Source organism: Falco peregrinus, chromosome Z (assembly GCF_023634155.1).
Source record: "Falco peregrinus isolate bFalPer1 chromosome Z, bFalPer1.pri, whole genome shotgun sequence".
In the NCBI taxonomy this organism is placed as follows: domain Eukaryota; kingdom Metazoa; phylum Chordata; class Aves; order Falconiformes; family Falconidae; genus Falco; species Falco peregrinus.
In genome coordinates, this window is record NC_073739.1 from 42,740,602 (window position 1) to 42,757,795 (window position 17,194).

Here is a 17,194-nt window from a genome sequence, read left to right on the forward strand (position 1 = left end):
CACAGGACACATATTAGAAATTTAAAAAAACATAGGACCTGAAGCCTATGCTTGTTAGACTACTTCATGAAGACAGGAAGAGTTCAAATATTTAACATCCTCTTTTGTTTAAAAAAAAAGTTTGTAGCTGCAGGTATTTGTTTTACTGAAGGAGAAGTCAGGCAGCAACATCAAAAATAAATAGATATCTGTGGTACTAACAGATCAAATGTACATCACCAACAGAAAATCTTGATACATGCCTCTTCAATAATTTACCAAATCAAGGGAGAATGTAAATTTTGAAGCCGTGCATTGAAATTCTCTCTGGACCTTTACCAGACTGTTTCTCATTTAAATACCGTCCTTGAAAATGAGAGCCCTTTCCTACTCCATTGAAGCATCAAAAGAGTCATAATCTAGTAGCTGTACGATGCACTGTGGTGGGTTGACCTTGGCTGGCCACTGCATGCCTACCAAGCTGCTCTATCACTCCCGTCTCAGCAAGACAGGGAGAAAAAAATAAGATTGAAAAGAACTCGTGGGTCAAGATAAAGGAAACTTAATAAAGCAAAAGGAAAGGCCATGGGCAGAAGCAACGGAAAACCAAAAGATTTATTCTCTACTTCACATCAGCAGGCGATATCAAGCCACTTTCTGGGAAGTAGGGCTTCAGAACACATAGCAGTTGCTCTGGAAGACAAAGGTAACAACAAATGCATCCCCTGTCTGCTGCCTCTTTCTCCTTTCTCTTAGTTTTTATTGCTGAGCAGATGTCATATGGTATGGAATATCCCTCTGGTCACTTTGGGTCAGCTGTCCTGGCTGTGTCCCCTCCCAAGATCTTGCACCCTGCCCCCAGCCTACTGGGTAGATGTGTTGAGGGGCAGGGGGCAAGCTGGACAGACAACCTTGATGCTGTGCAAGCACTGTTCTGCAATAACCAAAACACCAGTGTGTTGTCAACATCCTTCTAGCTACCAATACAAAACACAACACTATAAGGGCTGCTATGGGGAAAATTACGCCCATCCCAGCCAGACTAAATACATGCATAGATGGGAAAATGCCTGTAGCCTGATATGTGTCCACCCTTTCTGAGAAACTTGCTTAAACCTACTTGATCAAGAAAGACTGAGGAAACACTTGTGTCCTGCTTGATAGCTGCCCCATCCTTTGGCCTTCCACTGATGTTAATATAGCTGAGGCATTCCTCCATTCTTCAACCTGATGGATTATTTTGGGTTTGGGGTTTGTATTTTGAACTTTTATTAAGAATGCTATTCCCTACTTCCATCAAGAAAGATGAAGACTCTTGTATGAGGTGATCTTCTTTTTAACCAATATAACTTGCAGTTTTCTGTAAACTAAAATTAGCAGAGATTGTACAAACAGGAAGCTAGGATGTCTCAGATAATGGGATGTTACCAATTACGTTATTGATCCTATTTGAGCATCATCTACAACATCTGACAGAAAAGCTTAACACATTTTTTTGGTGAAATTTCCTGACATGTAAAACTCAAATATAATAAGAAATATCTTGGTTGAAACTTGTTAGGGCCTTCAACATGGTAGAGTTGACATTGGTCAAAAAAGAGTGAGGCAGTCCTGACTGCACCTGTATCACTGCCTCATAAACACTCTGCTCTGCTGCAAGGAAATTTGTGATTTTAGCTGGAACTATGAATAAGTCAGGGTTTGCATCCTGTCTAGTTTATCAATCAAGTCAGCTATCTGGTGTCATGAAGAGGTGAAGCTGCTCTCTCTTTCAGCAATGTTTCCTTTTCAGAGTAAGAAACAATTTGTGTATGTGCAAATGTATTTGATTCTGTAATCCTGATAGCTTTAATTATTTAAGCAATTATTTATTGTCAGACACTTTTTAAGTAGTAGACAGAATTTGGTTACTTAAGCAAAGGCATAGAAGTTTTCTCCCAATGAGCTAGAGTAGCCTTATAATTACCCCTGACCTGAATTACCACTACAATGAATGTGCACACAATAAATTACTTAAGCCACCCACAGGTCAGAGAATGGCTCACTTTCATATCTATTCAATTTTTCTTGCACATCTGTGCTGTAATAATGATGATTATTTAAAAAGCTTGAAAATGACTTTGATGGAAAACCAAATAGCGGGAAAACAATACAAAAGCTAGCAGTCATTCTCCACATCTATTTCCCAAACCCACTTAGAAGTAGAGATGAATTTGGAAAAATCTTTTATATCAGAGCTTGGGCTCTGGCTGTATAAGATTACTTTCCAACAATATAAGGTGCATAAATGCCTTTTCATCGTATGAAGAAAGCATGCCTGCTGGCAAATGAATCATATTATAAAAATTGATTGTATCCCAAAAGGGAAAAATGTTATTGAAGATCCAATGGCCTGGGATGATACACCATTGATCACTGTAAGAAATACTTCCAGAAACTGTTTTTAATCTTTCCGCCAGAGCATTAGCAATTATTCTTTAGCCCATGGTGAGTAATGACTTGAGTTTCCCAGTTTCCCAATCGATAAAACATTTACCCTACCGCTACAAATGTGCTCTTCGCTTAGACAAGCAGAATTTTTCTTCCAATTACTCTTTTTTTAGTGTGACCTCATAAAATGTTTTTGAACATATTTCAAGGTATTTTAAAGAAAAGAAACAATACTTTTCCTCCCAGGTACTTTTCCTCCCTTTCTTCATTCTGTTTTGAGAAGTAAGTTATTAAGCTTTCATAGGACTCAGGCTCTTGTTGGAATGCATATTGGATGCTCTGCACTATTTCCTCAAAAACTGAAGTAATGGACACAACTAAACTGCCACTTAAATATTTAACTTAGAAAAGAAAAAAAAAAAGATATGAAAAGATACTAACTTCTTTCCAAAAGTGTTTTGTATTTCTTACAAAAATGTGAATGCTGCCTTCACCCCATCTGGATTCTATACACAAACAAAATAAAAAATGCTTAAAAGTCCTTGTATCTATGTTATAATAGTGTGGCTAATGAAGAACAATCACAAAGCATGATGTTAGAAGGCTAATGAATAACTTTGCAGCAAATCAAATATGTTGTGTTATAAAGATAGATGCTTATGAATGCTATTTGATGATTGGAAAGTTAATGTTTGATCAAGTTTCTATGCCCCAGAGATTGCTTATTATTTCCTTCTGTATGAAACATGCACACACATCTAATGTAAAAAGTTCATAGCCGTTATTTCATATTCTATATGCCCTCTGCTTGTAACAAGGTGTATTTTACTGCATTTATTAGAAGATTCAACTCACATTTGTGCAGTGAAGTCTGAGATCTTAAAAGGAGCTTGTTACTTATGTGTTTCAGTGGATTTAATGGAGAGACAAAATTTCACAGCATAAACTTTCCTGTGAACAGAGAGGTAAATAAAACGAAGTACTTTTAATCCAGACTGTGCATACTCTGGGAGTTGTGTTTGTTCTTCACCAGAGCAAATAGCAAGAGGAGACTTGAGGGAAGAGGTGGAGGGTGAAAGATAAACAGGTTGTAAAGGTGCATTGGCAATTCAAAACAGTAATCCAAATACTTAGCTGTAGTGGGACAGAGTAGACTTTATAGACTTCATACATTTAAATCATCTGGAGATTCACACCAAGAAATGATGATGATCTATATCATGTTCCTTGCAGAAGAGGTAGACTATTGATTTATGTTTTTACATGTAAAAGCAGAAAAGGTATAGCAAACACTTAACAAAAAAATTGGTCAGAATGAAAATCTGGGGTAAAGTGACCTTTGAGAGTAGGGAAGATTGGCTCCAAATGCCTTTCCCTCTCACCACTCAGCTTTTCCTGTGGTAAACAGGGACAGGGACAGGGTTATATAAAAAAGTGTAGAAACCATACCTGGATGCTGGACACCAGTCAACAAACCACATCAGAAGTGTCCCTTCTGTAAATTATCTGCACCATATTAGGGACTGAATGATGCAAAACTACAAGAGAAAGCAGGAACTACATGTATTTTGCACAAATAGCGCAATATGTAGGTTTTTTGTCAGTCTGTCATATTATTTTTATTAACACTGAAGGTGAAAAGCTGGTTCTTTACACTATGGAATTGATGCATTTTGTTAGAACAAGCAATAAAATATGTGACTAAAATGTAAATAATCTAAAGCACATTGTTATCCAAAATACCATATAGAAAGTTGTGCATCTTAAAAATCCTTTTCTATGACAACTATCTGATTCCATGGCACAGATTAACTTTGAATGTTTTTTATAAATCTAGTAAGGAGTAATCTGACCAAGGTTCATAGCAGCGGGATGCAAGGGTTAAAGACAATATAAAGTCTGGGTTTTTTTATAGCTTGTGCTGAAGGATTGGGTGCTTATCCTGGTTACCTGAGTCCTGGGACTCAGGGAAGGGGACAGGATTGCTCATCCAGCTATGTTCCTTGTGCTTTGATTGGTCTAGGGGTGGATGCACACTTTACATACCTGCTCTATTCATCAAGATACTGTACACAGTTCTAAAGATGTTTCCTCTGGTCACATCTTTATCTGCTTTACTGAATCTCAGATTCTAGGCTCCTAAGCTGTGACTCTGAAACTGATATGCTAGACTTAGCACCAGGAGTCTATTTTTAAAATGTTAATACCTGCAGACACTCATGTTCTCGCAGCCAGCATGCTAATTTATTTTTACAATTCCAGCAGAGGAATTTTGCTTATTTGATTTATGCTAGAGATTACTATGGTTCAGTGAGAGTCCTGTGGAATGAGACAAGTTTTTTAAGTCTTCTGTGCTGCTCTTCTGTACCCCTTAACTGCTATATAGGTAGCAATGAGACTGAATGTCCCAGGTCCTAATGAGATGATATTATTTTGACTGAAATAAGTAGTCAAAATATTAGGTTGGGGTTTTTTTCTTTTTTATTTTTTTCCTTTCAAGATAAGAATCAGACTGAAGGATGGGCAGTCCTCTAATAAGAGAAAAGAATCTTCATTTCTATTTCCTTTGTGTTTTATGCTGTACCGATACCATTATTTGCATTCACATCATGTGAAGTCACATAGTTCAAACTGGAGGATGTGGTATTACTTCAAGTTTGTACATTCAAAATCCAGAGAAAGCTTATATTTAACGCTGATGAGTTTCCTTGCCAAATCATACCAGTGGGAAGCAACACCTGGTAGGCCTTGGTGAAATGTTGTTTTGCAAAGGCCCTTGGCTTCTGCTTGTATTGACTCAGAACGTATAATAGTAAAGAATATGTGTCAGCACTCTTCTTATGCCTTGTTGTCCTGAGGAATGAATATAGATTTAGTAAGTCCCAAAGGATCTGCAGGATAATGGGAATGTATGAACCACCTGCTCCCCAGGGAATGAACAGAGAATATTTGGAGGCAGCCACACATTCCTGTACATCCAGAAGATAACCTGAAGTGTGACATCCATGTGCTTCTTCAAAGGAGAGAGTTACTGGACTTTCTCCTTACTTTTTTTGATGGAGTGTAATAAATTTTCACAGAAGCGTAAATGGACAGCTAAAAACAGACCTCCTGAGAACAATATATCTAATCTGAATTATTTTATTCCATTAATGAACGCTTATAAAGGAAATAATCTGCTTAGAGAGGCGAAGGAAAAATACATTGCTATTATTACATAGCACATAGAAGTGATATGCAAAGTTGTAACATTTTATTCTGATTTCAGAAATGCTGTTCTGGCCACCATTTCGTTTTTGCTGCCATAGTAATAACTTTTGGTTAGGTTAAGGTCTGGCTTTAACAGTTCAGCGATGTCACAATCAGGTAGCTGACCAGAAAGGTTCCGTTTAAAAATGTGTCCATAAGGTGTAGCAACGCGCAGCTGCTGGGCTGGCTAGTCACATCAAGCATCTCAATAATCAGAAGTATGGCTGTCATTGCCAGGCTATAGGGCCTGACTTGGTGTCATCTTCCCGTTTGAGTCTCAGATATAATCCCTTCCCTCGTATTTTCTTCAAAAATTTTGGCTTTCTGTTTTTGCAAATTTATAGTTTTGACGCTGCAAGGAGCATCAGTGGAAAGTTTGGAACCCAAATGATCTAGAAAATCCCAAGCACTGGCCTTTAGATGGCAGTGTGTACCTGTTGAATAGGAATTCTTATGCCACAGGGTAAATCTGTGAAGCAGAAACAATTTTCTTGAGATGAAACTGAGACGAGGTTATATTATCAAACTAAAATGGATAACCCATCTGAGATCCCACCTTATCAGAATTTCATTGTTGGCTGGCTGCATCCGACTAAAATTTAGTAAACAAACAGGAGGAAATGATGAAATTGGTATGCTTATTTTTTAAGTTTGAAGAACATACATTGAAACTTTTGATTTGGATTTACCAGAGCAAATCTAGATTGATATTTGCTTGTCATACTTTTTGGCCTCTCCCTGCTCTTTCATGCAAAGATGCTACAAGGAGTTCAAGGAAGTTAATATCATAGTTGCATGTGATGTGATAACCAGACATCATACACCAACTTCTACCTTTGGACAGACAGACAAAGCCATCAGAGAGGGAGATCCATACATATACGTAAACCCACAGATTATCATGTGCACTTAGCAGCAAAAGAGTAGTCCACTATATAGTCTTTCTGTGTTTTGGGGGAGGAGGGGAACAGGACCTAATTTTCTGTGTCTTCAAAGAGTCATTGTGCCCAACACTTTTAACATAGACTGTATTTGTACTGCACATAAATATATGTTATATTTTATTTATCTTGCCATTATATTACATTCATATTGTAAAGGTCCTTTGGTTTTCTGAACAGCTGAGGTTTTGTTTCATTCTCTAACATCATTACTAAGGGACAGGACAGAAGTAAAATCTATACAGAAATAAAAATACTCAGTAATTTTACTTCACATTTAATGTGAAGCAAATACATTTTGTTTAGTGAGTTTCTATTACACCTTTGAATTAGTTGTTGTGTACTTGGAAGGAAAACTGTCTATCTGCAAAGGACAATGAGTAGATATTTAGATTTTTATTTGTAATACAATAATTTTTACAAACAAAACTTTAAAAATGAAGACATATATATGTTTTCAACTCTAAAAAGCATTAGATTCTCAGGGTTAAAGGGTGTAATTTATTTCTAAAGAATCTCTGGAATGCCTATATCCCAGCTAGGAACTTCTAGTCCTGCCTGTCAAAGAATACTCCATGGACTGCAGATGTTTCCAAAAGCAGCAATTTACTTCAAAGTAATGACAATGAAGTGAGTATCTATGACTGTACAAACGTTTATCAACCATGCATACGGATAATCTTAAAACTCACAACAGCTAGAAGACAACTTCAGCAGATAATTGATCATGTGACCCCATTTTTAGCCTGAACATTATCTTTGTTAAGATAAAAGACATTAACATTGCTTACAAATATTTCATACCTTATGTCCTGTAGCTGTGATGATCTAAGAATTATGAACAGAATGTAAGACGTGTACAGACTAGTTTGCATGAGCTGTGCGATGCCAATTTTTATGCAATCATGTTATCCAACTGAAGAAAACCTGTTGGCAAACGCATTTACTTTAAAATTAGTGTGACTTTCTACAGACACAAAATATTTTTTATTCTTGTTTTTATTCACTTGAATAGCAAACCTCATAGGTTTCAGTGGTGAAGAATTGTTCATTAAACTACTTAGGGGTATATCTTACTCCTACAGACATTATTGAAAAAAACTTTATTGAATTTAAGGAAATCCGATGTGTCCTTAGAAAATTTTAGAATTAAGCCGTTTATTTAGTTTTATTCATAATAATGAATTTAGAAAGAAAACATTAGGAAATGTCTATTTGCAACTCCAGGGGCCTGCAATGCGATCTAATGCAGACCAGAATTTCCAGCCCTTTAACATTTTCAGTATATCACTACATCTCTCCCTAGGCTTCTCTTTGCTGCCTGACAGTCTGTCCCAGGTATTTATCTATTATGTAGATCTTTGGGAGCAGAATCTCTTCATGTGTTTTTATATGGCTTGCCATCATAGTCATCTTCACCTTGATTGTGAAGAAGTAGCAGTAATTATAACGTGCCTGCGCGTAGAGCAAGGTACAGAAATGGTGAGAATCTTGGAAGGTGCATAGCTGATCTATTAGGAGCAGATGAGTGAGAATCAGTTAATCTGTTCATTTTTTCTAGCATTATGCCTCAATTCAAGTATTCTTAATGTCAGTACTTGTCCTGCTACACTGCAGGTCAAATTAAAGCATTACAGCTGTGTCTGGTTCAAAGGACATACCCTCCAGGTTTATTTAGAACAGTTTGATGGAATTACAGTTATACGGTGACACAAAAAACTCTGCAGTAGTGTACACTTACCCTGAACCCAGTCTTCAAGTGCAAGTACTGTTTCTTTTGAAAAGCTGTGTTTAGCTCTTGTCAACATCTTTCTGCAAAGGTCAAAGGATGTGGTATGGGGCTTTTTTTTTTTTTTTTATTTGTGTGTGTGTGTGTGTGGTTATTTTGTCTGTTCTTTTTTAAAAATGAGTGATTAAATACTATTAGTTCACCATTCATGTGGTCTGATCTAATTTGATGTAGAAACAGTATGTGTTATTACTGCTTCCTCTTGGCCAAATCAGAAATGGAACCTTTCAGCAGCTGTCTCCCGTCAGAGTAAATACAAAATTATAATCTTTATTTAATTTTGGCAATAGTTCTGCTTTTCAGTAACATCTTTGATACAGTGTTTAAAATATTTCAGTAATGAGGTAAACTGTAAAACTCTAGACTAATTCATCATAAAACTACTTTAGACTCCAAACACCCTGACATCCAAACATCATCATGCTATTGACTCATCTTCAACTACACCCCTGTGCATCCTGTAGCTTTGTATAAGCCTGCCCAACAGCATCTGAAAACAAACAAAGCTGCTGTCAGTCTTACAGTTTTTTGGCTAAGAAGAAAGTAAAAATAAAAGAAGGCTCTGGAGAGTGATCGGAAATCTAGAATGGGGTCTGATTTGCCTGTTCCTGAAAGAGCTAAACAGTAACTAATTATTATATTTTGTAGCCCTTTGACTTTTCTTGTTCTTGTGGTACTGTTCACATGTGCCATGAAATTAAATATCCATCTTTGCTCATTGCCATGCAAGCACACCCCCTCGGCTTAGGGGCGCACAATATTTGAGCAGGCTCTGTCAAAAAAGGGTGTGTCATTTGAATGCAGCTACTCTGCTACCTTTCATTTATGAGGATTATTCTTCATGGAGTGACCTCTGTTTAGGTAAGAATCCATACAGAAACAAGCACAACAAAGGCAAACTAGCATAAGAAGGCAATTAGATATAATTTATTGGCAGCTAGTGTGGTGTTAGTTCCTAATCTTTGGGTTTATTTCTGAGTATGATGCAGGTGATAGCTGGAGAGGCACATTTGGTACTCAAGATGCTTCCACCTGGACTGCTGCCGTTTCAGGAAATCAAGTTTAACACCTCTCACTGTGGTTATGTGCCATGTTGCACAGTGGTGTTGCTACCACTGTATCAGCTATGCAGAAGGAAGGGAAAGACGGGCTATGCTGGTGAGAGGAATATTCCTTTCTGCATGTCTATACACTTCAGCACAGAGGAGCCTCAGACAGCTACTGAGAAAACGTCCAAAAGCCTGTTGAGAAACTTCTTGGATCTCCCTGTCTTCCAGACATATCCTGACCAAGTGCATATGGAAAGGAACAATTCTTCGTTTCTCTAAGAATAAGCATGCCTAGACTCATTTAATTTGGAATCTTTACATTAATACTATTGCATTTGAGATAATTATTTAAAAATAGGCCTGTGTTGCAAACAAACATAGTATGTTAAATGATACTACAGTAATGTCATGTAATAGTGAACTGAAAATTTATGTTACACAGTCTTTGAGGGAGTTGGAAGCAATTAAATGTATAGTTAAAATACATCTGTGGATTTTTTGTCAAACATAGTGTTGCTCTCCTGACATCAGTGTTAAGACTTCTGACTCCTACAGCAACCATCACAGATAAATAAAAAACTAGTTTGGAGTAAGGAACTTAGTTTCCAATAGTTTAGAGCTCAAACCAGAATTAATCCTTCTTGAAAGGGTTAGCTTCCTTCAGAAGAATTTCACCACATCCTCTGAGGACATGAGGAGCCCCAAGACTATACTACTGTCCATAGATTTTATCTAGACATAAATTTTATTGAAGTCCTACTGAGTTGCAGGTTTCCCTTGCTTTTCATGATTATAACCTTCTGGTTGTGACCTGAAATAACCAGCACTTGAAGGTAGCAGTGTTTTGGAAAGCAGAGATCTGAGTGACCTCAATGTGCTCTGTTGAGCTCTAACAGCAAAATAATTTGTGCTGAGTGCTTTGCGCAAGGGGTGGGCTGGGTTCAGTTCATGTCTAATTGAAAAAGGTATATTTCTACCTGTTCCTTTCTTGCTCTTCAAGCCATTTAAATTTAAGTATATAGAAATTTGTGTAATATTTGAATGCCAGCCTGTTTTCTTTGGAAGTAATATAAAGGTGTTTGTTCAGTTCTGCATTTATGTCTCTGTACAATAAAGCAACCATTTGATGAGAGAAGTATTTGCAACAGGTCCTAATGCTTGTTCACAAAATTCATGTGAGTGAAGGATAGAGGTGTTAAGCTTGTAGTGTGTCCTGAGCTGTGAGGTCAATGGGAACACAACTTCTCTGCAACTATACAATCATTTGAAAACCTTCCTGCTGACATAAATTCACTCCAAAAAAAGACAAGAAGACAGCTACAAACTGTATGAAAATAGATGGAGCCAAGATGAAGCACATGTATGTATTTTTAAGAGATTATCTCTAAAAAAATTGTGCTTTCTGCCACACTGTACTGTATTTACACAGAAACTATTCAGGCACATGTGCTTTCAAAGAAGTTGCAATTTCCTGTCAGATTTTTCACAAATCCTTTCTAACAGCTGTAGACAGAAATCCAGCTACTCCTGCAATGAATGACCTTCAGTGTTTGGATCCCAGAGAGCAAACAGACTTTTACTCTACAGAGGAAGGCCTGCTGTGAATATAACACTAACATTACCGTGCATTACACTTCTCAGTTGGTTTATTAGAAACTGATCCTATCTGAGCACAGCAATTATGACTTCTTGAAAACCAAAGCATTTTCCTTAGTAAGCCAATCCTGCTAACACATCAATGTTAAAGACTGATAGTGTCAATAATAAAGATTACATTAGGTAAAGGTTGACAAGATATGACTTTTGTTTTCATGTGCAAGTTTTGTTTAGACAGTGTTTGTTTTATTAGTTTCCATAAATTCCCTATGTCTTAGCTACATAAGCAATATTTTTAAACATAGCTCTTACATCAAAATGTACATTAAATATTTGTTCAGCTGATTAAAACAGTTCTACATTTATTTAATGTTTGAACAGTAAACATTTTTTTGAGGACTGAAATATCTTCTTACACATACACATGCACACATTGGTTTCATTAGAAGGGCTTCTGTTGTGAGGGTGCCTCACCTAGGTGATACTAGGCATTACAGACTCTCAGATAAACCTTTATATAAGTGATTCAACCCCAATGCTTACTGTTAGTAGATGGCACTGGCAGCAGCAGGCAGCAGAGGTGATAGGAAGGTCTTCGGGAAGCATAACACAACTTTTTTTCACATCAGTGGAAACACGGAGCATGTAAAGGGAAAGTCTCATGTCTTAATAACATTTCAGATGTAGTTCAGCTCTAATAGCCATGTCCTTTGCAGTCTACCCTTAGCACACACTGTTTAAACAAGAAAGAAACTAAAAAAACCTAGATTATTTGGAGGCATGCTAAGCCTGGTCTTGGTACTGGTTGTACACAGAAATTAATAGTTTCGGAGAAAAATGTTCCCTCTCACAGACCGTTGCTAAAGTGTTGAAGGAAAACCGGTTTGTTTAGTCCAGAAAAGTTTAAACTGCAATTCCAGTCTCAAAAAAATAGCATTATAAAAATCTTTTCATGAGGTACAGCATTGCTTTGAGATGCTTTCTGAACCAAGTATATGCAGCAAGTGCATACATACTAGACTATTTTTTTCCCTCCTGCTTCTGGTTTATGCCACTACCTCAGCCTTGGAGAGCAAGAAAGGTTCTTTCAGCTTGTTCATCACTAAAAGTAATAAAAATTCTGCAGGTCATACTAGATCCAACCTTTGAGTACCCTATCATTAACACCCATCCAGTTCCACAGGTTCTGGTGGATTGCAGAGTTGTAAGTGGCTGGAGCAAGGTCAATAACTTCCTGGTGCCACATAAAGCACTGGTATTCCATATGCTTGAATACAAAACAGCTTTTTCACTTTTGGCTGTATTGGCTTTCTGTTGGTTGGCCTAACAGGAGTGAAAAGCAGTAGAACTTGACTTACCTCACTTAAATTAGCACGTTATGACTTCAACAATAATGAGGAATGCTCTGCATCTGTAAATACATGTCATTGTTCAGAAAAAAATCTTTACTGATGTTGCAAAGAACTGGCTCTAATCTTGCATTGCAGGTGTCATTCCAGAAATTTAGAGCACTTTAGTTAATTCTTTTCTGCACAGGAGTGAGGTAATCATTATTATTTGCATTTTTTGTAAGTAAGAAACACAGAACAGGAGGGAAAAATATGACTTGGACAATATCCTCAGATTGTTTAACCTTAGTCACTTGTAGACAAGTGAAAAAAACTGAGATCAGAACTACCTGCAGAGCAAAGAACATGACTTCAACAGTTGAAGTAGAACAACATATTGGTTTTGCTTTCCCGTGCACGAGAAAAAGATAAAGTATTCCCACATTCCCTACTCCAAAAATAATGTAAAATTTGAACATAATTTCCTTTTAAATCAGTTAATTCTCTATTATTTATTTACTTCAAAATAGGGCAACATGTTAGTACGGCATTGACATGAACATTAAGTTAACAATTCCATACTTAAAAAAATTATAGACTACATGACACATTATTTGTGATCTTATCCTTTTGAAGCTTTTCCTGTTATCCCCAGTATCCTAAAGAGGCAGAGGATATACAGAACACAAGAAAATGTCTGACACACTTCAATACAATAGTGAGTACATGCATTTAAAACCAAACTATTTTATCTCTTGGTAAAATGTTGTATGTCCAGTTCTGTGTGCATTCAAAACTTATGTTGAAAATGAAAGGAAACTGGAAATCAAGTCCACACTCTTTTTTTTGTTTGGGTTGTAGGTTACTTACGTTGCAAGTGAGGTGAGGAACTCCATTTCCTATGTCTTAAGCACTTATCTATCTATGAAAATAAAAATATCTGTCCGTAAGAGATCCCAGGGTAAAAATGTGAATGAAACCAAGGAAAAATATATTTCTATTACAGGATGAAAAGCCAAGACACAAGAATTTAAAAGAATTATGGAATGGAGGTAGATCCCCAGTCAATGTTTCTGATGCACAGGCCTTTTACTAATGTATATAAACCACATTTTTTCCCCACATAATTTATAAGAAAGTTATCAGAACTTCTAAGTATTTTCAGTCAACTTCAGATTGCTTTCTGTGAGCTAGAGGTTCATTAACAGCCTTTTTTAGGCTTATGAGGCTATCAGTGTCTTAGGATCTCCCTAATTCAGTCACCTAAGAAGTGTTGGAACTTTTCACAAATTACAACAAATTGTAGCATGCACTAGGTTCCGTTAAAATGCTGAGCATTGACAATATTGTTCTAGGGGGACTTTAAAAATTTTCCTAATGAATGATACCAAATTGTGAGGGATATTGTATTGGGGCATGATTCAGTAATTCAACACTGTGAGATACAACAGCTTTTTAAGCTAAAAAAGTACAGAAGCAATTACTCTAGAGTCTGTGCATGCCAGCTGACAGCTTACTAGTGGGTTTCATCATAGGAAAGTTTTAGCGAGCTTACTGAATTCTTGTCTAAATTCTCCTAAAAGTTAGTTCATGAGAGCCTGATTAAAAGAGGGAAAAAGTTAGTTTTTGTCAGTAATTTTGGCATATTAAGTTGCATCAAATAATAAATAGGGTTATTCAGGAGATAAACTGAAAGGAGTGATGATGAGAGGTGCCCCCTAAGGAGTGATATAAATAATGCTTCAGAAATATGAATAAAAACAAAGGGATGTTTTTTGAAAAAAACCCAGCTACCTAAATAGTACTGAGCACTTGTCAATCAACTGCACTATGTGAATGGTATAACTGTACAGTTTGTAATAATTTCAGCTTTTTAGCAGCGCTGAATCTAAGTATAAGGTAACAAGCAAATTGGCCCAAAGTTTTCGCTTTTGCAGTGGGTTGGCACTATCACAGAATAATTTAGACTGGATGGGACCTCTAGGCATCATCTAGTTCAGCCTCCTGCTTGAAACAGGTCCAGTTAGAACAGGTTGTTCATGGTTGTGTTCAGGTGAGCTTTCACCATCTCCGAGGATGAAGATTCTACAACTTCTATGGGCTCATGGTTCAGTGTTTTACTGTTCTTATGCTGCAAAAATTTTGCTTATATGAAAATTTACTATTTTCTTACTTCTGTCTGCTGACTTGTATTTTGTGAGTATGCACCTTCTATTAACATCTCATTGTACTAGGTAGTGGCAGACAGCAATTAGATGCCTTCTGAACCTTCTCTTCCAAGGCTGAATAAAACCCTAGTCTCTGAGGTTCTTGTTTCATTTCAGGGACCTAATACCCTTGCTAACTGGACTTCTTCTGGATGGCCATGCCTATCTTGCATCAAGGAGCCCAAAACTGAGCACGATGCTCAGATGTAGTGTCACAAGTACTGAGGAGAGTGGAATAGACACTCCCATTGATATGCTGGCTATGGTTTGCTAATACAGCCCACTTCACTTTCCCTGGGCTCACAACTTGCTGCTTCTAACTACCATACACAGCTGCAGTGAAAAATGCTAAATGCTTCTCTGCCACACGCTGGAAGGAAGGCAGTGCTAGTACCATGAGGTTCTCTCTCTCTCCTGCTGTTTTTGACACAATGTTGTAAAAAAAGGTGGTCTTTTTTTTCCATGGAGTTAATATTTGTCCATTACTTTCTCCAAGAACTCCTGGAGATACAAGCAGGGCCTGTGGATCATGCCTAGAATGCCACGATTGTGCATTACTCTGTGCTATTTAAATTTTTGTTAAAGGTAGGGCAAATGGATAACACTACAGAAGATTTTGTCATTGATAGTTTCCACTTGCAATCTTTTTCTGATTTAAATATATCCATTAATTTGATCTAATGCAACATATTATGATACACTATGGCAGTGCTGAGTGCCTATGGTAACTTTCTCTGGTGACGCTCCCCATCAGCTTTGGAACAGTCTATTTCCTACTTGACTGTGAAGGTAAAACCACTATCACCTGTATTTATAAACTGGTGAAGGACAAATTATTTAATACCATGCCATGTATGCTTAAAACATAATTGCCTATACCATGGCAATTACCCCATCTTTTTTTTACTATTTTAGACCTACCACCTGGAATGAGTTGCCTGTGATTTGCAGGCATCCCATGACACTTGACAGTGCTTGGTTCTTGATCTAGAAGCACCAGAATGACCAGCATTATTTTAAAGAGTGCTGTTTCAGAGCATTTTATTTATGGTAGTTCCTGCAGAGTAGGCATGTGCACACGATCATTTTAGTGGAGTAAAAAATGTACTAAATGTGTGTGAATGATTCTTCTGAGTTAGCAGCACTTTGTATCCATTTTGGAAAGGTATGGGATAATAAATTGTAGGTGTGACTACAGAACTGTTTGTTACCTGTGCCTGATTTAGTAATATGTTGTTTAAATTCCTCCTTGTAAACAACAACCAAAAGAGACTCCAGATGGTTAACTTTGTGTGGGTTAGTATAAAAAAGGAGGATTGCCCCCTCAATATGGTGTGATTGCTTCTCAAAGATAGTACTTACACTCTTCAATGTATGTGCAAAGCCAATGTCATAATATAAAATGATTTATACAAAATAATGAAATAGTAAAAAAATTGTTTTTTTTTTAAACTACATCAGTCCAATATTCTTCATGACAGAATCCACTTTTATCTATATTTGTATGATGCATTAAGAGCCTCCCTGCATACATACAACCTAAACCAAAACATTTTGATATATAAATAATTGGCAGCACCTAATGTGGTATATCTAACTCACACACTGATTTCAAAGACTATTAGGACCATTTGTCAAGAGACAGACGAAGAAGTCATAGGCCTCAAATGCTAGTGAGAAAAGAATGAAAGGGAAATTAATAAGATGATTGAAGTCCTTGAGATATGGAACATTAGGGGTGCCTTTTAGAATTTGTAAATGTATGATTGTGCCTTCCTGGGGTAAATGGTTGCCTGGACTTCTTTAATGAGTGATGTTTGATGTAGTAAAGTCTTCCATTGCAAAACTGAATTCCCTGCTAGAGGTTGCATTTCATTCTGTTATAAACTATTCTGTTGGGAAAAGCAGATATTCTTAGACATATGTCTGACAATTAGTTTTCAAAGCCTCAGCCCAGATTCTGTTAAGTCTTTTGGCTAGCAATCATGGAGGATAGTAGTTGTGCCACATTTGTGGTGGATACAATTACAAACCAGAAGAGAATGAGTGAAGGTAAGCACTAACATAAAGTTGTGGTACCATTAATATAATTACTCATATGAAGAAGTTGGTAAATTTAAATGTTTGTGTGCTAGAATATTTTTTCCAGATTTAGGGTATGTGCAGCCAGTGTTTTAGAATTTTGAAGAGCTAGGCAAGAGCTTTGACTTTGGACTTAAGATTATCTATCTATCACCTACCTACCTACCTACCTACCTACCTACCTACCTACCTACCTACCTACCTACCTACCTACCTACCTACCTATCTATCTATCTGTCTATCTGTCTGTCTATCTATCTATCTATCTATCTATCTATCTATCTATCTATCTATCTATCTATCTATCTATCTATCTATCTATCTATCTATCTATCTATCTACCACCTTAAATTACCTGTTTGCTTTCTGAATGGACAAGCTAACAGTGTGCAGTCCCAGCTTTTTGGAAAAACACTGTCAAAATTACTTGCTTATGGTTTACAGATGGACAAAATTCCTTTGCATCAATTCATGAGAAAAAATTAGCTCCAGGAAATAGATCTTGAATAGCAGTATTTAATGCATTTTTAACATCTCTAAGTAA